The following is a 26,986-nucleotide window of genomic DNA, read 5'->3' on the forward strand; positions in this document are numbered from 1 at the left end:
TGCTTATTTTTTCACAAAATTCGAAGGGTTTTACAACTAAAACATTGTATTTTATTTATAATATATGTTTAATTTTAATGCGTAAAACATAAGAAATGATTTAAGGAACATTTTTTCATATTAAAGAATATTTTAAAATGTGGTGATGCTTTAAAGCCCGATTTCAATGGAAAATATCGTTTACCCCCTTATTTAAAGAGCTGGAATTAGGGGTATTTAACACTGGTATTAAAATTATCATTCAATTAACATTGAACTGTTCTTTGCATTCAACAAAGATTTTACGGCCAAATTGCCATTAGTATTGAATTAAATGGGTGTTAAATGTAGGCGGGAATCAGGAATTAGCGTGCTTAGTTCTTTCTGCAACACTTTCCACTATCTTCTTGAGTTTGTCAACTTTTGTCATTCTTTTTCACGGAAACGTCTTTTTTTTTACCCCATATTTACAAGATTCGATAAAAACATGCTTTGTTTGACACACTCTTAATTCACCTCAGAACTGTAGGAGCTCCTGAATATAACTTCATGAGTTAGACTGTAGTCTATTTAACAATCTCCAAACTGGCAATTGTATCCGTTAGCCTGCATCCAGGTGCTGCACAGAAGGTGACCTTAAAATATTACTTTTCTGGAACTGTGTCTTTTGTTATGCCATTTATTACGCAATAAAAATGAAAAAGTAGTTTCAATGATGTCAAACTCATTAATTTCCATTCCTGTTTATCCGTGCGTCTGTCCTTATCATCCATAATAAATTTTGGTCGCAGTTTTCTCAGCAACTACTGACTGCAGATGCTTGAAATTTAAGCACACTCTTTGCATAGACATGCCATATGGTGGGATTAATTTTTGTACGAATCCGAGTCAACTTCCTGCTTATCCGTGCTCTGTCCGTACCATACATAACAAATTTTGGTCGCAGTTTTCTCAGCAACTACTGATTGCAGATGCTTGAAATTTTAGCACACTCTTAGTTTAGGCATGCCATATGGGTGGATTAATTTTTGTACGAGTTCGATGTCAACTTCCTGTTTATCCGTGCGTCCGTCCATACCATACATAACAAATTTTGGTCGCAGTTTTCTCAGCAACTACTGATTGCAGATGCTTGAAATTTTAGCACACTCTTTGTTTAGGCATGTCATATGGTGGGATTCATTTTTATACGAATCCAATGTGAACTTCCTGTTTATCCGTTCGTCTGTCCGTACCATACATAACAAACTTTGGTCGCAGTTTTCTCAGCAATTACTGATTGCAGATGCTTGAAATTTTAACACACTCTTTGTTCAGGCCTGCCATATGGTGGGAATCACTTTTGGACGAATCCGAAATCACATCAGAGTTATATTTACATCAAAGCGGGGGTATTACTAGTGATCATTGGCTCACAGATTTCTTTTTTTAACTTAATAAGTAAACTATAGCTTACATTAGCAAAGTATGCTTGTACATGTAGTTAATTGTATTTTTTCTTTCAGAGCAGACTGTGAATAAGACCCTTTCGCGACCACATCGGAAATCAAAGTCTACCAAGGACCTCGACCGGGAGACGGAACTTTTGATAGGAACGTTGCCAACAGGAGGAAACGACAAATACATTACATACCGAGATTGCCAGAGTGTTAAATAAAACTGAGGACCCGGTTTCGTCCCGTGCTGCTAGAGCTGTTGCGTTGGATCAATGTCGAGCTAAAATCACGACCAATTACTACTTATAACAATCATTTAATCTTGTCATGGATTCTCTGGAGGAGTCTAACGAGCTTAGAGCCACAGAAGCCGTGACAACACTGCGTGACAAACAACAACAACAGGCTTCTGTCCTTCTCCGAAAACAGTTCACACAAGACTAACCAAGATCATTGAAACGACAACTGGCAATAGCAACCTGATTACAATCAGTCTATTCAACAAACTCTTCAGCAGCAGACATATTATTCCCTCAGGAACCAGCACTATTCACCCTACAGCCGTATGAACAGCGACATAATCTCCTGGGACGCCACTATTGCATCTGCTGGAAAACCGTCAGTTAAACCATCATCCCCCTTTTCTATCCCAAACCTGACGCAACTTAGCCCTTGGTCATGCTGTAGGACTTTTGTGTACCTAGAATGACATAAGAGAGTTCTAAATTTTATACAGGAACACCTACTGCCATACTAATGATGATGTGAGTGACAGTGCTTAAACTATAAACTAAAAAGATTGTGTTGTGAGAAACTCTGAAAGCATAAATTGATGAGTGGTAGCTATCTACTGATGCAAGGCTATAGTTAGCTTTAACCCAGGAGGAATAGCCTTCCTATACCAAGTATCATTCCAATTCGACCCTAACAAAAAAAAAATCGAAGTATTTTTACTATGGATTTCAGATTGTTAAATTCTTTATTTTTAAATTTATACATGTGCATTTTTTATATTAAATCGTACTATTATTTGTATTTTCACATATAATTTCCAAATTTTACATTAATATTATCGAATTTCAGAGATTATAAGCTTTGAAATCTCAAGATAAATTGCAGAGTAAAGTTTTTTAGTAAATCAAAGTATCAATATTTTAACTATAGTTAACTGTAGTAAATTTTTGTTAGGGGATCCACTATTCTAAAAAAAAATCTCCTGGATTTTCGCAGGCTTCATTCTTAAAAAGTTCTTATAGGCTCCAACCGAGACACAACGTACCTGGGTTACGGTGTATAACGGATCGTCATTTACAGCCGTACATTTACCATAGCCGTCGTTCTCCTCAAACAAGCATAGAGCTATTTCATACGAATTTCCCCGATACTCCACGAAAGTCTATACGGTTGTTACACGGTGATATTAGAATTACAGTACGGACCGACTACGATGTGCCTGAAACAAAGTAACATCCCGATATTCGACGACTGTTTTGAACAGGCGTAGCGATTTACGGATCATTCAGATTGTTCCGATTTATTAGGGTTTTTCACGGTACTTACAAAAGACTGACTGCGGACATGGATCTCCAAACCGGTGCTTACCTTGATCTAAAATCGTAACAGTGTGACTGGGACTTTAACCTTTAAATCATCATAGAGTCTTATAAAATGTCTATGCCAAAGCTGAGGTGTAGCATGGTTATAGTGAACACGCTTATAGTGAATTAAAGCTAACAGCGAAGTGATTTTAATCCCTTTGGTTTTAAAATGCATGTAATACTTTGCTATAAGCGTGTTTTACTTCTAAGATATCATCTAGAAAGGTAAGTGTTAGAGACAGACGGATAGGACAAGAGGTAAATATGTATTAGGCCTTAAGTGAAAGTGTAAAGTTGCAGGTGATAAGCTAAGAAACAATGTTCATATGTACAGTGCAGGACTTCACCTAATAAAGTCTTCCGAAAGATCCGAAACAGGCCGAGTGTCGAAAGAACAAGTTGCAAACTCTTTTCTGTCATCTCACCCGCAATTACCGGGGAAAAATACTTTTATAAGCATCTTCTTTTTAAATTTTCAGAAATGTTTATTTTTTTTTTTTTTTAAATTCTTACCGTTCATGCTTCTTGACTCTTTTTTTTTTTGATCCACGGGGCAAAATTTTATACATGTATAAGGGTTACAGTGCATGTCTTCTATAAAGAAGTATAGAAAGCTGATGTAATCAATTGTTTCCTTTCTTATTGACAAGAAACAATAACTCACAAAGCACCCGGTCACCTTGAACAATTCGTTGTTCAATCTTTATTTACCGCAACTTTTGCTGGCGTGAAAAGTACAATCTCTTTATTCATCTATAATAAACAACTAACAGCAAGGACCAGGGATATGTTTATAAGAGAGATGTACCGATAAAACTATAATCATCTCTGATCTCTGAGTTAGCAGTACTTTACATCTTAATGCACAATCTACGTGTTGGTGTGTAGTTGGTATAAATTTAGAGAGTGTTCGGATTGTATTTAACAAAGGATCAAGCATCAGCGATGAAACAGCTACTTATCTGCATCCTACTATTACCGCTTGTATCTGTTTCTGCATTTGGTTTGTTACTTTTACATTTACTTGAAAGAAAAATAATGTTGGTTATACTTAAAATCATGTAAGGACTTTGCTTGTCTTCCAGGTTTTGCTATGAATATCTTTGTGTATACGTAAATGTTTCTCACAAAAATGCAGTCAAGAAATCAAGATTGACTCCGAGATTGGTAGATGAAGGAGTCTTTTCTTGGTTTAAGATTATCTATTATTATACCTTGTAAAGTGATGATGTCCTTCCGTTCGTAACACTTGGGGTCCAGTCTCCTAACCACAACTCTTCGTATACCTCTAAATAAAATCCAACGAGAGTTTAACAGAATCTTTATAACACAGTGTCATTGTGTACCTCCTTTTCTATGGAAGAGATATTTGGGGCTTCCATAGAAACATGGGCACTGCAATTCTTTCTTTTTTATTGGAGTACCTATCTCTTATCCCATACTCCTCCAATACACAATAATAAAATTTAATGTAACTTTCACAACAGTTACACTAACGACGAAGACGTAAAAACCAAATTAATTTAAAACTATACAAGAACGTATTGATTTAAATTTTCGCTATATAATGATTGTTTTGTCATTTTTTTTCTACAGTGCCTTCTACTCACCGCATACCGGACCCAAATTGCCAAACTACAAACTGCACTAATGGAATATGCATTACAATACCGGCTGGAGAATATCAAAGCGAAGAAAGGGGAAAAATAATCATTCGTAGAGTGAATTCCACTCGTTGTCAATGTAAGGAGGGCTTTGCTGGAATCTACTGCGAACTCTCGGTCTGTGCTCCATTACTAGAGGACAAAAATTGTAACAATGGAGGAGTTTGTCAAGTTAATACCTGGAGGCCGCATTTAAGTAAATGCAGATGTATAGGAAAATGGAGTGGACCCAGGTGTACATGTAAGTACATCATTTAACACAGTAATCTCCGTCTTTTCAATATACGACTGTAGTTTTCAGTATGGACCATGTATGTTTTTAGTACAGCAAGTGGTTTTTAAATGCTACCATGTCTCACTTGTTTTTGAGATTGCTGGACTTTTACTTTAAATACTAGTACAAATATGTTTAGAAGACATACTGATATTTTAAGAACAATAGGATGAGAGATATGATTTTTTTTTTTTTTTGGTGAATTTCTTTTAGATTTTGTGATACTGAAATGTGTTAGGATCGATACTTTCAAAGTATGAGTGGTAACATATATTTGGCGTCATTAGCTTATGTATTATGATGATGGATTTATTTTTTTTTTAAATATGTGGATATGTATCTCTATATTTAGACAAGGTTTTGGTCATGGACTTTGACAGCCTTAGTAAAGATATGGACATGTCTGGAGATTTACAAATAGTAGAGGTATAAACAAACATGAAATGTAATTCAAAAGAAGGAAAAGAGATATAACGTTATTTTTTTTTTCTTTATAAAATCTTTTAACATTTTATTTTTAAAAAATGACATACAGGTTAAAAAGATTTATTGTTTTTAATTCGTAAAATATTTAAATTTGACATTGAAAAAAAATGAACTGCAATGATAGTAATAAATGATGTTCTTTCAATAAATAAAATAAACAAGATTTATCTGATAATATATTACATTTTATTAGAGGCAGGTGTACACAAAAATTAATTCAAACTACCACGACATATTTTTTTTCTATCAAAACTTGTAGCTACATTGGTAGGAAGAGTGTTAATAAATAACAGATTCAGCAACTCAGGCATGCACATGGTTATATGGAAGAATGTAGAAATTCAAGTAGTTTTATAAAATGTTTAAAACTACAGAAGATATATTTAAGGTCAGACGATACGTTCCTCAAATATCTGTTTTGTTATCTTCGTATTGTATGGAAAATATTCAAAATTTTAAATACTTTGATTTCTAAAGTGGTTTCTAGTTGTCTTTAAAAAATTGAAACACTTAAAAATGTGATTTTGGCAAATTAAGTTTTTTTTTCCAAAAGGATTTTATAGGAAACAACATCCTCCGGTATCTTGCACAAATGCCTAGCAACGTACCTCAATTTTTTGCGAGTAAACATATTAAAGTAGCAATATTTCAATGACAAAATCTTAGAAAAAATTATATATTATTGAGGAACGTATCATCTGCCCTTAAACAGCATTGGTATTTTTTTCCACTAAAACACAATTTGTACATCATTTACCACAGGGCATGGGTGCCAGAGGTACTAAGAAATATGGCCGCATCGACAGGAACCAAAACCTTGAAATAACAAGCAATCGTCTAGGTGTACATGGTAAAGTCTTAGGTCACCTGAGTCACCCGACCTTTTCCTATCTGCTTTTCTCCGTTGTCGTGCTTTGTCGGACGAACGTCGTTCGATATCTTTGGCACTTTTTCATCTTGAACAGCTGAAGATATTCATTAAAAAATGTTGGTATATAAATTCTATGGGTAATGGGAAACAAAAAATATGAATTGCATCTCCCCGCCCAGAGATGTGGGGTCAAAGCCAAGAGAATTAATGCAATCTGAAAAAAATACTCTTCTTTACCCCGGGCAATAAGCAGTCAAACTGTTTGAAATATTATGATCCCCAAAGCAAAATGGAATAAAGATATGGTCATATGAGTTCTTGAATTGGGACAAGGTTCCATTCATCAAATAGTGAAAATCGTTAATCTCTGCTCCTGGATATTAAGCAGACACTTGAAGTGCATGGTTAAGATTAACAAGGGTGCCTGTTCTTAAATTGTTAAATTCATGGCCCCTGGGTCAGGAGTTAGGGCAGGGCTCTTTTGATCATACAGTAAAAATGCATTTATTCTTTCTAAATATTTTTCTTTGCCCCGATTACTAATCGGAAAACGAAGTGCATCGTTATGATGAGCAAGTGGGTCAATTCCAAAATTGAAAATGTTGACCCCCAAAGTTAGGACGGGACTGTTTTGATCACATAATGAAAATGCAGTAAACCTTTGAAAATCTCCAGTATAATTATGGTAATATAAGTAATGAAAAGTTAAGTATTAAGTAATACAAAAGTTCATGGGCGGATCTAAAAAGAGGGAGGACTCCACTTTAATTTCCATTTATTAAAGTTCTACGTAAAAGCAACGAAATAATAACCTAGGAACCCCCTCTCCCCTATAGAAAATAAACCCCTCCTAAAATGGCAAGAAGAATAGTAAAGTACAATGTACTTCAAATTTTTTTTTATTTTTAAGCGTTAACATGTTTTAAATTCAGTTCTAAATTGCTTACTATTTATAATCACCATGCAGTCACTTTGACATAGGAAAGTATCCTGAATGCATTGCTAAAATAAATGTTTTGCTTTTAAAAGGTTTAGAATATTGCCTAAGCTTTGCGTATCTTACAAACAATGCCGAGGCGAAGCTTGAAATCTATGCATCCCGCAGGAGACTTGTATTTGGAGCTAATGGATTTCCTATTTATGCAAATCAGCGTAAAGTTATCTGGAGTTACAGCAAATCAACCAGTCAATTTGGAATGTGGAATTACCATAGATCCACGCTTATTGGACTAGCCGATGGGCAGTTTGTAAGTAAAATAGGCCATTAATAGAGAATATTTTACTTGTATACAGACGCCAGCAATTGCTGAACGAGACCTCACATTGAGGCTTTTACTCAGTACGATCTTGTTTGTGCCAGCAAATGCGCGAAAAGTCACCTCGGTTTATACGTCTTCAAACGTTTTCAAGTTTAGCAGATAAATTTAAACCTACTTCGTCCTCGTCAACAAATATGCTCTAAACACTGCACCAGATTGGGTATCAAGTTCATGGTGCATTTAATGTCATTTGAATCGTACTTACCTGATACAGCTTACGATAGCTACTCATTCCCTCAATTTGTTGCCACAATTGTCGATATTCAAACATTCCTAATCTAACCATACAGTGCCACCTACATAGTTTGCATGCTCATCTTAATCCTCGGTGTCATGTTTGATAGTTGTTACAGATTGTACCAATGTGGAGAAGTTTTTCTAATAATTCACAAAGGAAAAAGACAAAAATGACACTCCTAGAGTCGGGGAAGACGAACTTCCTCCGAAAGAGACTAGAGACAGAGTTCATGTTAGGGAACAACTAGCTCCTGCTAAGACTTAAACTATAATCACTTTCGTTGCCCGCGTCACACAGTGGTTAGAGCGTCTGCTATAGAGTAGCAGAGTAAGTTGATCCTTACGTCGCGGGTTCGAATCCCACTGTGGGACTCGGTATGCGGTCATTCGGATGTGACCGTATAAACCGAGGTCCCTTGTTGCAGTAGGTGCTGTCACAAAAAAAAATCCCTCACTGCTCAATGGCCCTAAGTGCCGAGGTAACGAGTATAGGTAAAAATTTGTAGCCCTCCACCGGCAAGTGGTGGCGTCCCCATATGAGTGAAAAATTCTCGAGAGGGACGTTAAACAACAAACAATCAATCACTTTGCTGCATGGAAGGTATTACATGTAAATAAAATATAATCAATATTAACTGGTAATAGCTTCTATCATCTCTTAGCTGTAATATAAAGTGTACAAAATTTTTATATGAACTGATTACATTACCCATTGAATTTCAAATGTGATACATGTATCACTGGTCACTGTAGCCTAGTGCTAGGACGTTCGCTTCGTGATCTGGAAGACCAGGTTCGCTGCGCAACATCAAACCTACGATTTAAACATGAGTAGTGACTGTTCCTTCGCCAAGTGGCCAACTACATGTAAGGAGTGAAAGTCATCGGTCTTTCTGAAATATGAAGACTACGAACAGTAATCAAGCCTTAAAGTCCATTAAAAAACAGTTCAACCTGGGAGCAAAGCAAACGCAGACCTCTAAAAAACATCAGAAGTAGGAACAGGTGCCATGGAGAAATAAACATCCCCTGTCGATTTGTTACACATGCCCTGTGTTCTTTGTTATGATCGAGTAAACAGAAAAATCTATTAAAATCCGTAGATATTCATTTTGAAAATAATGAATACAAAGGCTCCGAGTGCCGAGTAAAAAGGTCTAAATTTGAAGCCCTTCACCAGTATATGGTGACGTCTCTATATGAGTGTAAAATTCTCGAACGGGACGTAAAACAACATACAATCAATCAATCATACAATCAATCAATCCTTTTTCATGTAGAAGTTTTTTGAATAAATTCTGCTTCCTATGAATACAAAAATAGGTCCGATAAGAACGGGGCGCAATCAGAACCCTTCGGCAGTCCAACAGATTGTTGGAACACGATCTAAAAAATTACATAGATACTCATGCGTCCCTTGATCATCCGAAGAGACCTTTAAAAGCGATGTCCAGTGTCACGGTAGGCGTTGGCACGATTAAGAACCCACATTGCTCAGAAGCCCTGAGTGTCGAGAAGAGGTCTTGAAGCTCTTCACCGGTATATGGTGGCGTCTTTATATGAGTGATAATTTCTTAAATAGGACGTACAACATACAATCAATCAGAAGTGATTTCTGATTGAAATGCTGTTTTTATTTGGAACTTACAACATTAAAACAGAATTCCAAAGCCGTCCTGATCGATGGAACTGTTCTATATCCATATCATACATGTAAGACTTGCTTTTTTTGCATTATATATATTAAAATCGTTTATAATTTCAGAATATCGTAGGAAGTACTGGAGACTCGGATGGTTACTTGGCCATTGACGAAATAAGAGGAGAATGGGGACGATGTAAAGACTAGGGAAGGCAGAAGAGTGAATGAGAACAATAGATATTAAAAATAATAATAACGAAAAGGCTTACTTTATTATATTTTTAGCTCACCTGAGCTGAAAGCTTATGTGAGCTTTTCTGATCACATTTTGTGCGGCGTCTGTCTGTCTGTTCGTCCTTCAATTTTTTGACTTATTCTCCAGAACCACTTGGCCAATTTCAACCAAATTTGCTACAACGCATCCTTAGGTAAAGAGGATTCAAGTTTGTTCAAATGAAGGGCCATGCCCTCTTTCAAGGGGAGATACTGTAAACCAACTTTTATTTGCGTGCGAGAAATTTTCGCGAGAGCCTCGTCATCGCGAATATTTATCGCCGGGAACCGGTCCTTAAAGTCTCTCTTCGTATTAAAATAACAGATTTTAAAAAAGGCTTGTACGCGAAATTATTCGTCGCGAACTAGTTTATCCGCGGTAAATCGCGAAATAAAGTTGTCGCGAATAAAAGTTTGTTAACAGTAATTAAGAATAAGTGAAAATTTGGTGGCATCATTTAAAAATCTTCTGAAGAAGAATCACTGGGCCAGAAAATTTGAAACTTATCTGAAACCTTTATTACATAGTGTAGATTCAGGTTTGTTCAAATCATGACCCCCGGGGTTAGAGTGGGGCCACAATGGATGATCAAAATTTTACATAGGAATACATCGGAAAACTCTTTAAAAATCTTTTTATCAAGTAAAGCAGACATGATTAGTCATATCTATACTGATAAATTAATAAATTTTGCAAATAAACTCCGAAACGGGTGAACCAGAGTTCTTACGAACTTCTCTATGAATACACTAGATACAAGATGATGTCTGTAAACTATATTCAGATTTCACTCGCACAAAGTACCGTGCATTAAATTAAAAGTCTACTTTTATTTTTTATAAACAGCCATGAAATAGCAAAATCGTGAGTACGGTGGCGGTTCCGGTTGGCGGATCTAGGTTACTGGCAATTTTTAATGAAACTGACAACAAGCAATCGTTTATTTATTTCATAAAACGTCATCACAGAATTATTCAATCAAAACGTGATTCAAATGATTTAAAAAAAAAAAAAAAATAAGTTGTGATAACCGATTTAAACGGGAAATGTGCAAATTATTCTCGTCATTCACCGATCTTAATACTGACGGAAACTTCTAGACATCATATAGCAACGAGCCCGATGTTAAAAAGAAAAACGAGGCGATTTTTCTGCGTGAATATAAAAAAAGTCTTTTGTGTGAATGGTAAATCATTGTTAACACTATAAGTTGCGAAGACGTTTATATATCGAAAGACTATTAGTAGGTTTTTCTAATAAATTTATCGGTAAAATTGGTATATTCTTCACTGAGAGCATAGTGGCAACGAACCCGAAGTACAATTTGTACTTCGTAATAAATTTGCTTACATGAAAAGAGAAAATTAATGAATAAGGTATTGTTCAAATACAATTAATTAAAGCTGTTAAAATTTTGTGCTTTAATCAATACATTTCAGTTTTTTTTCTGAATACAGTCTTTTGTATCAAATACACGGCCTATTCATTGGGGGTTAAAAGCTAATGTTTACCAAAAAAAAAAACAATTTATCATTAAAATGTGCATATTCGCTGCTTTTATCCTTGACGAAAATGAAATAAGAGCACATGAATTACAATATCCATAACATAGTATAACAGGTTTCACAATAAACATCAATTAATGAAATTGTTATTTTTTCAAGTTTTTACAAAAAGGGGTGGGGGTGGGGGTTGGTGACGTACATCTACAGTGTACTTCTGCTCCAAATTTAAATGCGGGATTTTGAACAAAGTATTTCTTCCTGCTATAAGTCTGTAGGCTGTCGGTAGAAACTACAGTATATATTATTGGAATGTTTCTTTCGGCAGTGGTATAAATTCAATTCCCCGTACTTGCACGGGATTTCATCTAGCTGATATAGAAAACATGCTCAGGAAGTGTATATTTAAGTTTTTTTCAAATCATGACCTCTGAGGGGTAGGGTGGGGCCACAATGGCCGATAAAAGTTTTACATAGGAACATATATGGAAAAAATCTTCTGAAGAAGAACAGCAAAGCCATGATTAGTCATACTGATATAGAAAATATGCTCAGGTAGTGTAGATTCAAGTTTGTTCATTGTTCACAATAACGTGTCCCCCGCTTCCTATTCCTTACGGGTACTGGGTTAAGAAGGGGAAATAACTGATTTGCTGTAGATAAAACGGATGCGATAGCTGAGGAAGATGTGGCAGTGAGAACTATATCCGGAGATTTTACAATGGGCTGCACAGCTGATGCCATGTAAACAGAATTACATGTATCTTACAAACTAGCAGTTGTCACATAACTTGATTTGTGTTTTTTCCAAAATATTAGCTCCATGGTTTGAAGAGAGAATCTTTGTTCAGATGTGTATTATTTGACCCAGAAAGAGATCGTAGCCTGAAATTGGAGCTTTTGTTCCGATGTTATTGCACTTTTCATGACATCTATCGCTTCTTCCGGAGAGCATTTAAAGCTACATATTTCAAATGATTGTTCACCAGAGCTATAATTAATTGTGAAACTGGAATTCAACACCAATCCATCGAGCGGATCAAACACCACCGGGAGTGTAACTCCACCATCCAGATTCAAAGGATCTGACCGTGTTACATATGAGAAATTATCAAGGTCAGATGAAATGAAAGTATCGCTACTTTTGTCGAAAACATCCCCAGTATCCTTAAATCTGGATGATCTACTATAACTTTCGATTTTGTTAGAGAAACTACTGATTGATAACTCTTTTTCCATGCCAGAGAGTGTTGCTAGCTCTGGGATATTTCTCTGAAAAACCATTGTTTAATGGGGGAACATCCTGCAATACGAAGATTTCTTAAAGATTTGTTGTTGTATTCAAATTAACACAACATTCGTTCGGGGCAAACGCTTCGTCTGGAATGGCATCGGCATTAAAGGGGTACATGCTAGTCAAAGCAAAGCCGTTTCGAATGGCTGATGGTGTAATTACACTTTGCCAAGCCACATTAAACAGTCTTAAGAACCATGTGTGGCCTACTGCAACCTCTCCTTTTTTTAAATAAAACCATCCAATGTGGTGTTCCAGTGACTCTTGAGAGACTTGAATACCGAGCTATCAAATGGTTGAATTCCTATTGCTAGTGTTCCTTGGCAGTTCTACAATTTTAATGTGGTTTTGTTTCGCTAGGTCGACAAATTCCACATTATTGTGAGAGGCTTGTCCGTCGCAGACAAACAACTGTGATCTAGCTGGGCCAATATTTTTGAAAAATGTGTCTGTAAACCATAGTTTTGCTATTTCATTCTTTGTCCATCCCGAGTCGTAGACCGAGAAGTTGGCACCCTTCAATGCAGACCCATCTTGGACCACTGACTGTAGGTGACAACCATCCAATTCTTTCTTGGTTTTACCAGGAATAACGAATTGGGAAGGTAAATATCGAGCATCCATTTTTTCGCAAGCTATAAGGTAATCAATTTGAGGAAAGTTGATGTTGAACTGATCTACCCCCTTTTTAGCCAGAACTTTATTTGGTTTATGGCTCAGATAAATTCCAGTCTCGTCCATATTCCACATTATTGACGACTCATCTTTTGAACTTGGTGAAAAATAATCTTGTCAAGCTCTTCAAAATAGACATCGCATTATAGCGCATAATTCCCGGGGATTCTGGGGTGCGAAGTAAGACCTTCTTGTCCTCCCAAGCCTATTGTATGTGCCCGTGATCTTACCCTTCCCATCTCATTACAAATTCCTTTGAGTGGTGTCCCTAAGATATCAGGGTTTTACTTGTGACAAAAAAGTGATGTTTTTATGATCTGTTGTGATAACGTTCTAAAATATGTATTTGCTACCTACTTTGTATCGACTTAGGTCCGTCGCGCCCGTGATTTGAACACGGGGCCTTCCGATCACGGAGCGAGCGCTCTACCGATTGAGCTACCGTGACGGTCTAGAATGGATGAAATGAGGAGAAATGATGACTTCAGAAGGAGAAAAAATAAGGAAATTACCCCCAGGTTATAGAGCTACAAGCAAATTCAAAGGTTAGACAACATTCAGATTTCTAGCTCCTCAAATGTAGCAGAATACCAGATTTCATAAGAATGTGCATTGACTACGGGCAACCAACAGTTAATGAAAAACTGTTTAGGAGACCTGCATTTAAATATTTGTTTCATTTTTTTTATGACTTAATCATCTTCTCCAGGCGCGGATCCAGGAATTGAAATTAGAGGGGGCGCCAAAAGTAGGCAGGGGGTCTTAGGGCCTCCTTGAGACCCCCAGTGGATCCAGGACGAAGCCCTGGTGTGGGCCCAGGGGGCAAAGCCCCCGGAAGCTCTTGGATTCTAGAGTTTTTGTAGGGTAAAAAATGAGGTCTACCGAGTAGACAATTTTTATATTTTCTCGACGAAACTATAATTTATACTGACTTTGACAATTTTAGGGGGCGCGCGCCTTAAATCCGTCACTGTTCTCCATATCATTTGAAGAACCCATTCACAGATTTCAGCTAGAGTTTAATAAATTACTCGAACTAGGTCTTAAATATTCACCCAAAAATGCAACGTGTTACATAGAAAGTAAAATATATAGTTTACGTCGTTTCATCAGAAGGCATAGAAACCGATCAGGAAAAGCTTCTAGTCATGGATTGATCTATTGTTCATACAGCAAATTAAAGAAACAAGAAAGTTTGTTATAGAAAATTAATTCAAAATTCATTCAATATTTCCAAATCCCTATTACAAATGATACCAAAAATCAAGCAAGAAAGGAATTTAGTTTTCTTCTTTGGTTTGTTGAACGTTCTTTCGATAACTTTTCGTTCATATTGAGACGTGGCCACTTGCCGGTGGAGGGCTGCAAAATATATCGCCTTAAATTCTACGATTTTTCAGATTACACCCTTATCACTTGAATAACATACAGATGAACTGTACTATATCAGGAACAAAGAGGAAAACAAAGTAATCACTCCACAAGTGGCATTTATGTCCTACAAAATAAAATTATGCAGCTTACAAATTAGAATTCTTACCTTGAAAATGGTATATTGAATTAAAAACATGAATATCTTTATGAATAAAATATGATAACGAACAACATTCAAGCTCATAAGTCCATTCAAAGGATACAAATCAGGAGCAGAGCAAACACGGACCTCTAAAACATCAAAAACGATTGAAAAGTTGAACTCATTATGTAAATCATAAAGATTTGTTATTAAGTTACCATTAACGTCTTATGAAGCACAACAGTTTCGTTTAAAGTCATCATTTCATAAGTTGTATGGTCGATACAAGTCCTTGTTAGCAAATACAATTTATCATTAAGGTTATCCGCTCCTCAGATCCAAAAAATCTTACGAGTAAATATTCTTCAAATAGATGCGTCAATAATTGGTTTAGACCTCATTGAACACAATAATTCATCCATATTTGCTATGGTATCCAGCTTGCATCCAAAATATTTCATCATCGTCTTATTAGTATTATATAAGAAAAATAAAGACAATGTTGGTTTTCTGTATTGCACAAAATATCTTTCATCCATGCTCTGGAGCACAGAAATGGTCAACAGAACCAGAAATATGAAATAATCACTAAAACATGTGTTGTATCCAGTGAAATACTCATTATACAATAGGTTAAAATACAATGCAGTAAATATTTTGACAGAGGTAACTCTCTTTCAAAAGTTTATGATTTTCTTATGTTTTGTCACCCTTACTTTACCACGAAAACATTCTTTAAATATACTAAAGATTCCATCAAATCCCTTTCTTTCATATGCTAAACGTAAATGATGTAAAGAGAGGCCAGAGGAAGCAATCTTCTTCCCTATACTTTACCACTAATCAAAGGCATCAAGGAGTCTAAATTTGATTTTGTACCTTCCATCTGTTTTATAGTATCCATGATATAGGAAGCTGAAATCGTGTAATGCAAATAAAATGTATCAACACTACCATGCATAGAAAGCTTTTGAAAATATTTACAGTCTTCTACTGCATCATGTGCATCATACTAACATCCCAGTGCATTCTTCACTAGTGTCTCTAAAGAGTAACTGGTAGCTGCAGTAGAACTGCTCTTTTAGGTAAAGTATCACAGAATCCATATATACATTCAGACAGTACATGAAAATTACAATTTGAAATGGCACGATATAAAATTATGCTGTCAAATTGGCTAGAGTTGTGTGCAAACAAAACCGGTTTAGGTATTCCTGTGAACCAAAGGTCAAATGATGACAAACATTCATCCAGAGACACTGCTTCAAGTGGTAGGCCACGTTTGTACAGAGTGGTGACATCAAATGCCATCCCTGTTACCTGAGTAGCTTGTTCTTGAACAGGTGATTCTGGCATAACATAACAGCTGAAACATTTATTTCCACAAGCTGCTGCCCACAGGAACTTGTGGACAGGACCCCCCCCCCCCCGAATATACCCTACAGGTCAAAAAATATTTTTATGTTGTATTTTTTTCACAAATTATTCATCTAGTACACATTTACAATGTATTCCATAAGAAAAATCCAAAAAATAACACAGAATTAACGTTTCACTAAAAAATCATATCCGCGGTATTATAAAATAGAGAAGGTAAGTCACTTCCATTTGTTTACTCTTGACCCCTCTTGGATATCAGGCCCGAAATATCATTTACCTAATAAATGTCACCAGAATATGTCAAGATATCTTGTTTCGGTAGATATTTTTGTCTTTAATCGTGCTATTTAATTGCCCAGGCATTCCATAATAATCCGAATATTCATCGTCAAACGTGAAAAATGCTACAAGATTTGGAAATGTCAAAGTAGAAATTACGGAAGTTATGCAAAAATGACATCTAGCGTGTGACTTTCGAGTTCCGAGTGTTATAGAACTAAGGGAAAAGTCAGAGGTCTACGAAAAAGTTCGGGATGCTTGAAAACTGTATAATTTCAGATGATAGTCCTGAAATATAAAGATCAATGTATGTTTGCTATCTAAAAAGGTTTATAAAAATAAGTTGAAAAAGAAATCACCTCCTTTCTAAAATGTCCAAATGTATATGCATACCAAAGCCAGTTATCCCAAGGTCAAAGTACACTGATCTGGTGGAAATGGAACTTTCATAGGTCATTTCCTCTCTTTTTTCCACCGTTATGGTAGAGACCGAAGACCTTTTCTTCAGCTGCATCTTCTAATCTTACATTCTTTGGTTGATGTTTTTTTCTGCATTCATCTTTTTTTTCTTAATCTTTCCTTCTGCATCCTTTAGCGTAAATGATCCTGGGGACAAACTCAATTCTTCATTTACCTGGAAAGAAATACAGAATCATCATTTTATAATTTCACACCTAAAATTTCACAATTTTTACTAAAACTAACTAATGTCTTTAGTACAAGCTAACCTTTGTAACATTGTGGCCCCCAATTGTTCTCACATACAGCAGCTGCAACTTTTCCACGGGTGCTCTTAGATCAAGAAGTTTTCTTGGGATTTTTCCTTGACTCCATATGGTTGAAGGTTTCATTGCCCTGGGTGCTTTCTAGAGATGAAAGCTTATCGGTTTGCCCTGCAAACGATGAAAACAGATGGAGTATATCTTCATGCAAACTGGTAACTGACAGATATCGTCCACAGGGAAGATTCATTGGGATGTATGATTCCTTATTTTGAAGATATCGACACCACTTTGAATCACAGGTGGAGTGATTTCCGAAGAGATGATGTGGAATGGCAATAAGGTTTGCTTTCAGTGCTGATGGATTTCCCCTCTTTGATGAGACAGCATAGGCAAAACAATTTTTGATGTGAGTAATTGTGTTTGTGGTGAGGATCCTCTTGTACTTTTCTTTTTGAAGAGTAAACAGGTGGTTGGTGAAGTTTTTGAATGTGCGATTTTAATCACTGCATTTTAGCTCTACTGGTCACAGAAAATTATTTAAAACGCTACTCCTCCTACAGTTTTGGTCTGATTTCAATATAATTTGGCACACAAGTAGACTGTACAAGGTCCATAATTGAGTGCATCGGGTTTTGATTTCAATGAACGGTGTTGCCATGGTTACTAAAAATAGTAATTTCTGTGAAATTCCTTTAAAAAGCAACTCCTCTGATTTCAGTATAACTTGGCACACAAGTAGACTACGCTAAGATACATAATTTATTGCACCAGTTTTTGGTTTCAATGAACGGTGTTGCCATGGTTACAAAAAATAGAAATTTCTGTGAATTCCTTTATAAAGCTACCCCTGCTACAGTTTTAGTCTGCTTTTAATATCATTTGGCATACAAGAAAACTATTCTAAGATACATAATTTGATGCATCGTTTTTTGATTTCAATGAACAGTGTTGCCATGGTTACTAAAAATAGAAATTTCTGTGAAATTCCTTTAAAACGTTACTCCTCCTACAGTTTTGGTCTGATTTCAATCTAATTTGGCACACAATTAAAATACACTACGACACGTAATGTGTATTTCGGTTCATGATTTCGATGAATGTTGTCATGGTTACTAAAAATAGAAATTTCTGTGAAATACTTTCAAAACGCTACTCCTCCTACAGTTTTCGTTTGATTTCAATATAACTTGACACAGAAGTAGTCTACATTAGCATACATAATTCTATTTTTTGTTGCATGTTGCAAAGTTTCAAATCCAAGTGCCACTTTTCCTTTGTTATACATACAGACCAGTAGAGCTACTGTCTCATCAGAGACCTCTGGTTCAATGAAGATTGGAAATGTTTATATCCCTATCTTATCTCACATTTGTACTTCTTCAACAGCTCTCAAAATGGAAAGTTGTCATAAATGGATGACAGAATACAGTTGCTGTAAAAGGTGTTTTGACCCTATACCAAGGTTATTTTGGACAAGGCCATGGTCACAGATGCAAAAATACAAAACTATTGTCAAGAGCCACAACTTTGAAATGGAGAAACATTGAAAGCAGACATCGAGCCAGTGTCATTTTCGACAAGGTCACAGGTACAAAAATACAAAATTATTGTCAATAGCCACAACTTGTAAATGGAGAAACATTAGAAGCTTATACTTGACTCTACTTGAGACAAAGGTTATTTGTGAATCATTGATATCTCCCAATCTAATTGGACCTTTCACCTTGCTCTTATATATCTATCGCCGCTCATAAGCAACAAATAGATGAACAAAGAGTGAGATGAAAGGACTAATTTTAATTAGATCATGATATATATGTCCAAACTTAAACCCAGGATAATTTGCAAGGTCACTGGCTTTAGAAAGATAAAATTCTTGTTTTGACCAGAACTTTGAAGTGGAGAAAAATAGCACTGTAATAGATTGTACTAGAAACAAAGTTTGCTTGTGAGCAGAGGATGTGTGACATTCCAGTGCAAGTTGATTATGATTATAGGATATGTCATGACCCTGAACAAAAGTCATTTAGATAAGGTCACAGGGTTTAAAATGTCAAATTCTGAAGGTCTCTATTGAAGTCAAAACAGGAGGTCATACTTAGCTCAAATATTGCCTGTGTTCAAGGTCTGTTGTGATTCTTAGTCAAGGTTGTTTTTTATGAGGTCAAGGTCACACGACTAGGAATTTATACAATTATGGACTTTAGTGTAGGTTCATATATGGTTATTCAGTACCATTTTCAAGTAATTATTGACCTCAGACAGCAGGGGCTTGCTCCCGGCGTAATAATTATTTATTAAAAATCATATTCGGTAATACTAAAACAACACAAGGGAGGACGCCATTTTGGACCCGTTTCTCGCTTTAACCTATGTTTTCGTTATATTTTCCCGTATTTTACTGACTCACCGCCTCGGGTCTGTCAAGTAATGATTCTTCTAAGACATAATGCTTGAATTTTCTCCTTGGAGCCTCTACAATACACATTTCAGACTCCAAACTCGCTCTTTAGGACAGTTGATAGGGCCAAAAACGAAAACACATTCGAAAATCTCAGATGTTTTCTATTAGTTAAAACAGCTGCTTATTATAAATTTGAAAAAACCACGTTCTAATTTCGTATTCGAATGTAAAACCCCGAGGTTACTTTCATTTTCTGTCCTCATCAACTGTCCTAAAGAGCGCGTTTCGATTATTATTAGTCTGAAATGTGTATTGTAGAGGCTCCAAGGGGAAAATTCGAGCATTATGTCTTAGAAGAATCACGAGGCGGTGAGTCAGTAAAATACGGGAAAATATAACGAAAACAGAGGTTGAAGCGAGGAAGGGGTCCAAAATGGCGTCCTCCCTTGTGTTGTTTTAGTATTACCGTATATGATTTTTTAATAAATAATTATTACGCGCCGGGAGCAAGCCCCTGTGCTCAGACACAGAAAATGATGGTGACCTCGCAAGCTCGGTAGCTATCACTTTCTGTGTCTTCGGTCAATAATCACTTGACATTAATCCTTATAAACAAATATTGTTGTGTTAATATTTAGACATAAATAAATACAATGAAATATGAATGAATAACCAATAGACGAGTCAATAACTCACCAAAGATCTGAGTTACCGGATCTCACAGGCCGTATAATACGTCTGGACTCTGCAAGGTCTAGGAGGTAACTACTGAAAACTATTTACATTCTATTTATATACATTATAAGGATCCCGATCCCGATCATAAATACATCGTACATCACTACATTCCTCCCCCTCAAATTTGAAAGTCTATATACATATGGCCATAAAAATATTTATGTCTTTTAAAATATAACGCATATAGAACTTACATAGTTTTAAAAAGAATAATGTCAGAATAAAAACTTGTAGTTCGTTTATTTATTACACATAGACAATGAAATTTACAACAATCAGACGATCCGACTATTTGTCAGCATCATCCATGCGCAATAAATAATTATAAAAGATGTTATCAAACTTTAAATAATACTTTTGATCTTGAAATCTTCCAGTAAGAAATCATTACCCAAATCTGAGTGATGAATGCCATCTCTCCTAAATAAATATCTCTTTCTGGGTTCAATTTTAGCATGTCTAATATTATTTCCATTTCCAATAAAATCATACATTCCTTTATTAATGGTAGACCTTTCCTTTTCTCCCTCTTCCCAATTTAAACCTCTCCAAGTAAGCCTGGTTAAGAAATCTGAAAAAAATCACTTTACAATTTGGAAACTCTTGTCTGATTTCAGCTAAATCTTTCTGCATGTGTGATAATAGTTTTCTTGAACATCCAAATTTGATATAATTTGAACCTAAATGTATAATTATGAAATCTTGCAGGGGAAATTTTGATTTACAAAAAGAGACAGTATCCAATAAACTTTTCCACTTCATGCCTCTTATTCCATGCCACAAAATGCTCAATTTTGTCTTTTCAAATTCAAGATTTTCTATACCAATGTCAATTGCTCTTTGAGCAGCCCAATGCACAATTGATGAACCTAAAATTCACACTACATACTTTTTGTACACTTTAAAAAGATCTGTACAGCTAGAAACATCTATAAGTTTGCTCAAAATCTTCCAGTGTAAAAGAGATGAAGCATTAACTACTGGAAAGGGTATTTTTTAAACCGTTAATCTTGGAACTTTACTTTTAAAAAAATTTCACTTAGAATAAGATCATCTTCTTGAAAAACAGATCCCTGACAACAACTGAACTGTTCATTACTGTTAATGAATTTAAACAGATTCTCAAAAGTTTCTACTTTCAAAACATGAATAATTTGTAAGAATAGGTAATACATAAAATCCATCCAGAAATGGTCAAACTGTTCTAGAGGGCTATTATTGTTATGTTGATTTTTTACATGCACATCTTAAAAGTGTTTTTGGCCAAAGTTAATTCTGTAAGATGGACAACATGTGGAAGGATAAGCACACCATGGCAAATGATCTTTTTATGACATGGCGCTTAACATGGGTAAATTTTGCCATACAGATTGGGCACGGTTTCCCTCTTTTACTGGTAGGCGAACCAGGCACCATAGATGGAGGACTGAGTAGTTGATCATACTCGGGTTCATAATCAGGAAAGGAAGTCCCTTTCTTTTTCCATTCTAACTAAATAAAACACTGAATATATTCACAAGTGTATTTTTATACTCAGTCAATACCTAATATTTATATACATATATACATGTATTTTTTGGGCGGGGATTAAGTATCCTTACTCATTACATATTATAGATAAATATCTAGGCTGAGTCTGTAAGCCAAGCTACATATGTCATAAAATATATATATACTACAATAAAACATTAATATATTGGCAAATTAATCATCAGGATCATAATCAGCCAAATATCTAGGTTTTCTCCTATTTCTCTCTGGTTTGTTTTTAGAATTATCTGAGACATCACAAGACAAGGGTATCAGAGTATCCAACTCCACTATCTGTTGATCTCCAGACAATTCTTCACTATCATCATAAAAATTATTTTCTTGTGCATTAAAAAGTTCTGAAAGGTTGAACACATTGTCAAAATCAGTTTCTTGAACAGAACTATCCTCAACATCACATTTTTTAAGAATTTGATTTCTCAACCGGGATAACCATAAGGGATGGTTTCGATCTTGACAAAGCTTAATTCTGTCATGATGAATAACTTCTTCTCTTTTTCTGTTTTATATTTTATACAAAACAGGGGATTTAACTTCTGAAATGATGTAAGGGCCTTTCCAAGGGGATTTAAATTTTGGGCTTTGGCCAACAGTTGTGGCTGAACTCAATTTATATACAACATCCCCTATCTGATATGTACTTTGAAAAGATTTCAATTCATAATCTCTTTTTTGTCTTTGTTGTGAAGCTTTGGGGATCTCTGGCTTCTTTGTGGATAAGTTCTAAATTTGATCTTAATTTTGAAACATATTCATTTGCATCTGTTTCTTTTGTATTGATTGTTGTACCAAGAAATATGTCTAAGGGTTGTATAACAATCCCTCCTAACATCATTTGATTTGGTGTAAACCCTGTTTGTCTATTCTTTGTAGCTCTGATGGCTCCTGTCAGTTGTTGTAAATATGAGTCCCAGGTATCTTGTTTGTTTTTTATGTAGCACCTTAAAGCTTGTAAAATTGTTCGATTATATCTTTCTATCTGACCATTTGAAGCTGGGTGATATGGAGTAGTTCTCGTTTTAGCGATTTGTAAAAGATCACAGATATTTCGCAAGATATTACCGTCCATATTTTTACCTTGGTCAGTGTGCAATTCTAATATAAAGGACAACCGAGTCTACAAATGAAAGTATTTACAAATGTCTTAGCTATAAGCTCAGCTTTTTGATTTGATAAAGGGAAACATTCGACCCACTTTGTAAATTGGTCTATGATCATTAAAATGTATTTGTTTCCTAATTTTGTTTCAGGTAAGGGACCCAAAATGTCCATATGAACTCTTTCCATTGGGACACCAGAATGATACTGCCCTAATTGTCCTCTAGCTTTAACATTTGTTTTTTTTTTTTATTGCAAATTTCACATGATCTTACATATTCCTTACAGTCAGTATGCATATTATACCATATAGCACATTTCTTTAGTTTTCCTATTGTATTTGTTTGCCCTAAATGCCCTGAAAGAGGAATATCATGACTTAATTCTAGTACTTTTTGTTTCAGACTTTTTGGAACTACACAAAGTAATCTCGGCATAATAGGATCTTCCCACAAATAATACAGGGTATCATTTTTTATTTGTAGCCGTGATCTACATAACCAAAAATGTCTAATGATCTTACTAGACAGCTGGAGTTCTTGAATGGATGGTCCATATTTGTTTTTCAGCCATAATACAATTTGACTTACATCTGGATCTTGTTCTTGTGCATTTTTTTATTTCATCATTATCTAATAATGAGCTTGTATACTGATCTAAATCTGAACTTGTTTTTGTTGATCTTATTGATATGGGAACTACATAATCTACATTCTCTTCAAAAGTTTCCCATTGTTTTCTAGCTCTAGTACAAAAAGTACAACCTCCACATGGAAGAGAATTTAGTGGAATATTTGCTTTATAGTCATTACATGATGGTATTGGATCAGGAATTCTAGACAACGCATCTGCATTTTGATGATGTTTACCAGATCTGTGTTGAATGACCATATTATATTGTGCTAATTCTTCTAACCATCTAGCTAGCTGACCCTGAATGTTTTTAAAATTCATCAACCAAATCAGACTGTTATGATCTGTTCTAATTACAAAAGGTCTTCCTAATAAATAATGTCTGAATTGTCTGTTGAAAACAACAATAGATATTAGTTCCTTTCTTGTTGTGCAATACTTGCGTTGTTCTGGTGTCAAAACTTTACTTGCAAATGAAATAGTTTTTTCTACACCATCTTGAATTTGACTTAATTCCGCTCCTATACTCTTATCTGAAGCGTCAGTATCTAATATAAAAGTTTCGTCGGGATCTGGGTTGTTAAATATTGTGGCATTTAACAGAGAATCTTTCAATTTATCAAATGCCTCTTGATGTTCATCTAGCCAATTGAATTCTGGATGCTTATTAACTAAATGGTGAAGTGGTTCAACAATGTTAGCAAAATGATGATCTTCAAAGTTAAAGCCTAGAACCAATATGTCATATAAATATGCTAAACACTCTGTTCATGATAAACCCTGAAGAACTAATTGAATAACTCTACTGAATGTGGCAGGGCTATTACACAGACCAAATAGTAACCTGTTATGTTCAAACAAACTATATTTTGTTATGAAAGCAGTCTTGTGTTTGTCATCTTTATGTACAGAAATGTTTCAGTATGCTGCTTGCATGTCCAGAGTACTCAAAAAATCACTCCCCTTCAATGAATCTATGCAGTCAGTGATGTTTGGTAAAGGGAAAGCATCTTTAGTTGTAACTTTGTTCAATGATCTAAAATCTATGCAGTACCTTTGACTACCATCTTTTTTTCTGACTAGTACTGGAGATGAAGCCCAATCAGAAGAAGAAGGCTCTATGATACCCTTGTCTAACATTTGATCCAAATGCTCTTTTTCTTCTTTCTCAAAACATAATGGTGCTCTTCTTAATTTTTGTCTAACTGGTTTAGCATCACCTGTATCAATTCTATGTTGAATATCCCCGTTGAACAAACCCATGTCAAAATCATTTTTTGCAAAAACATCTTGAAATGAAACAATGAATTTTGCAAACAGCATACTTTGTTCTGTTGACAGATTTTTAATTAATCTTTCAAACATTTCAGTCAAATGTTTTGGTATTTCTTGTCTAATCTGATCTAAACTTAGATTTTTTATACCCAATTTTCTGATATTTACAAGATCTTCTTTTTCTATTCTTGATGTAAAGCGTTGATGTTCTAATTCTGCTTTCATTTGATTCAATTCTTTTTCTCTTTTCACAATCTTCCTTTCTCTTTCATCCATTTCTCTCATTCTTGATCTTAAATGTTCTTCCCTATCAGCACGCTCTTTCTCTTCTAATGCTCTTACTTTTTGTTTCTGTTCATCGAATCTCTCATACTGATCCTTTAGTTCTTGTTCTCTTAAATTAACTTTCTTTTGCAACTCTTCAAACATGCCATCGTACTTCTCTCTATTAACGACCAAACTTCTCTGTAACCTTGAAACTTCCTCTTCACTATTCTCAAGACTGACAGTTTTTTCTTGTAACAATTGATCTTTTTCTCCTATTTCTTTCTCTCTCTCCATGTTCACATATTCTCTCTCTCTGATCTGATGTTCTCTCTCTCTGATGAAATATATGGAGATAACGAACAGTATTCAAGCTCAAAAGTCCATTATACAATACAAAATAGAAGCAGAGCAAACACGGACCTCTAAACATCAGAGGTGGGATCAGGTGCCATGGAGGAGTGAGCATCCCCTGCCGACCGGTCACACCCGTCGTGTGCTCCTTGTCATGATCGGGAAATAACGGAAAAATCCGTCGACAATTCAGTGTGTAAATAATGGCCTAACAATTAGTATGAAAAACGTCAGTCAGCATTTGACTCAATGATAAATTGTATTTGCTGACAAGGTCATTGTATCGACCATAGAACTTACGAAATGATGACTTTAGACGAGACAGCTGATATTCTTGTTTCATCAACTTATTTGTCAATAATTTACCTCGTTTTAGAAAATGTACATACGTATAGCATGCTCTTGCGTATCGAATCAACTGAGAGATATATACCCCGTATGCAGGTGATGAAGGTATATTGCTGCATAAGTGAGGGAAGTTGACGATTGAAAAGTTAAAGTCATCACGTTTATCATAAAGCTTGGTTGTTAGATTACCATTAACGTCTTTTTCAAGTAAAATATCCAAATATGAAACAGATGTGTCGGACTCTGTGGTATCTTTTATCTCAAGTTCACCAGGATATATCGTATCGACATAAGAATGAAAATAGCCATTGTTAATTGACAATACGTCGTCGATATATCTAAAGGTCGAGTTGAACGCCACAGCAAGTGATTTCTTCTTTTCACGTACAAGTTTTTGGACAAATTCTGCTTCATATGAATACAAAAAAGGTCTGCTAATAACGGGACGCAATTGGTACCCATAATATTAGGTATAGGTATTCCAATAGATTGTTGGAAGACCTGGTCTCCAAAAACCACATAGATATTGTCAATCAGAAACTCAAGCATCTTTTTAATGTCAACTTCAGAGTACTTGTGTGTACAATCAGAATGTTTTTTAACAAATAATTTTGCAAATGATCAGTGACAAGGTAAGTATATTTACGAGTTCCATTTTTATTGAAAAAGCAGCTGTCAATGATATCAAAAAGCCTGGACTTTAATTTATCGTGGGGAATGGTTGTGTATAAAGTTGAAAAGTCGTAAGTTTTTAAGCTGTTGATTTTGGTAAAATTTTGTGATTTCAAATTTTCCAAAAGTTCCTTGGAATTTTTAAGTATCCACATCTGATTTACACCACTTCTTGAATATATTGTTGCACAGTACTCTTGAAGTTTCTCCTTCACCACTGTTAATATCTTAGTGAGAAGTAAAGATAGAGGCTTGGTTGAACATTTACTGGAACCCACTATGTATCTTTGTTTGTAAAGATTTTTATGAAGTTTCGGAATCCAATATAAATATGGTAATTCGAATTCATTTTGGTTGTTTGGAATATTAAAAATATTCAAAACTGACATATGATTTTGAAGAATTTCTTCCTTAGAAAGGGAACTATGAGTATAAGTTGGATTACCACTTGTAGAATTAAATCTAAGTTCCTCTAAAATACATTTAATATAATGACGT

Source organism: Saccostrea echinata, unplaced genomic scaffold (genome assembly GCF_033153115.1).
Source record: "Saccostrea echinata isolate AGI-Se365-2 ecotype Australia unplaced genomic scaffold, CSIRO_AGI_Sech_v1 ptg000033l, whole genome shotgun sequence".
In the NCBI taxonomy this organism is placed as follows: domain Eukaryota; kingdom Metazoa; phylum Mollusca; class Bivalvia; order Ostreida; family Ostreidae; genus Saccostrea; species Saccostrea echinata.